Here is a 2093-nt window from a genome sequence, read left to right as displayed (position 1 = left end):
GGGCGCGTCTTCCCGGCCTTGTGTGTTAAGCCCCTGTGGCTTGCCCGGCGGGCGGCCGGTGCCGGAGTCACGGGGTCGTGCCGCAGTGTCCCCGGCAAACAAGCGCAGGGTGGGGAGGGTGCAGCCGTCCTGAAGAGGCCCGAGGGGCAGCGGGGGCAGAAGCTGTGTGGTGGTTTCCCCGCGCCTTCTGGGGCGTCTGCGGGCTTGGGCTGTGTGGGGAGAACCGGTGTTTTCCGTCTGTTACCTGTAACCCTTCATCCTTTTAAGTGAGGGAACACAAGCAGGATAAAAACATTGCAATACAGTAAAGTATTTACAAATCCTACCTGTTTACCTCAGCTAAGCAACACCTTCTGTCCGAATTCCTATTAACTGCTGTAGCTACAACCTGGCCCGTAGAAGAGTAGCCACTCCTGGTTAATAGTCACCTTCCTGCAGCGCTGAGGTGGGGCACAGAGCATGAGCGGATGCCCGCAGTGCACCCCGATGCTGGCTCTTCGCAGCCTGTGCTGCGATAAAGTGGTGTCGTGGTTTGGGCTGGATCAGCCACTGAAACGAATGGTGAATGCTCTTTTCTGTCCCCTTCAGAGAAGGAAAAGCATCTCCCATCGGGAAAGAACATCCCTGAGAGAAACAGACTTAGGAGTTTAAAGGAAACTAAACTGCTTTAATGAAATACTAATAAACTAATAAAAAGAAAATAATGAAATATATACAATATATACAAGATCAGTACCAAGCTCCCGGGATGATGATCACATCACCAGCTGACACTGGGAAAGTCCCAGACTTGACTCAGCAACGGGCGGAAACTTGATTCCAGATCTGGATTCAGGAATGCACATAGTGGGATCAAAGGCAGACAAACAGACCAAGTCCTACTTGGACGCCGGCCATTGAAGAAAGAGAGTTGACCCTTTGATCCCTCAGCTTTTATACTGAGCATGAGGCAGATAGGGTGGAATACCCTGTTGGTCAGTTTTGGGTCACCTATCCTGTACGCTCCTCCTCGTACGTGGGACCCCTCTTTGCTTTTCCACTTCTGACCCTTCAATGGGGCAAACAACCAAGTCAGCTGTCCTTGGGTGTTATAGTGATAAGTATAAGCAAGAGCCTCTCTGCATACCGTTCCTTGGCATAAATTACACCTAATCAGGTCTTATTACTCTGGAAGCAGACGGTGTCTGAAAAAAAATGCTGTTAATTTCAGAGAGTTAGAAGAGGCATAATGAATAATAAAATTCTGAACACAAAATTAGTTCTGTTTTACCTCAAACCAGGACAGATGGCCAGCCAGTTGCTAGTCTGGCTTAGACCTCCCAAGTGTCCTTAAGTGCCAGATAGGACCAAAGGCACCCATGTTTTGGCCTTAGAAACTGCAAGTGTGTGGCAGATTGGTCAGGCTGCTGCATGCCTGTGTGGGGCTCGCTGAGCGTGCACACTGAGCTGATGCTGCAGACGTTGGGCTTCCCCCATGCACGTGCCACTCATGTTTGTTCTTGCACAGTGTCCCATGCATCCCAGTCACCCTGTGCAGTAAGTTGAACTTCTCTGGAAGACACGCAGGCATGTGTCTCCCTATCTGGGAAAAGTGTCTGGGCTGAAACTGGGGAACTGATGTCTGCCTAACTACTACGACCTAGTTGCAGAACTCAAACGACAGCTTGTGACTGGATTTAATTTGACTCCCGCCTCTGCCTTCTTCAAATGTTCAAAGGACAGCTTTTCAGCTGTTTGAGGAGGCATGAGCAGGCAGCTCTGATGGGTTACACATGGGCCGTGACCTGACAGACACACCAGGGAATACATCTACTTTAGGCTCCCTCTGCCTGAGAGACAGAGGAGCTACAAGCAGGGACATTTCCCACTCTTCCTATTCTTATTGTATAGTAGGTACTATACCGGTGCCTTCTGTAGAGTTTTACTAGCCCTTCCATGGACAGAAGATGTCCTGCTCGGTAATCTTCTGATGGAGGAAAAGCAGATCTCTTCTCCTCCATCTTATTTCTAGTTCCTTGTTACATTCTGATGATTACCTTATCACTTTAGTCTCGTGGCTACAATAATTAGATTTGCTATTTTTTCACAATGTT

Source organism: Charadrius vociferus, unplaced genomic scaffold (genome assembly GCF_000708025.1).
Source record: "Charadrius vociferus isolate BGI_N301 unplaced genomic scaffold, ASM70802v2 scaffold871, whole genome shotgun sequence".
Classification (NCBI taxonomy): domain Eukaryota; kingdom Metazoa; phylum Chordata; class Aves; order Charadriiformes; family Charadriidae; genus Charadrius; species Charadrius vociferus.
Note: the sequence above shows the minus strand (reverse complement) of the source record.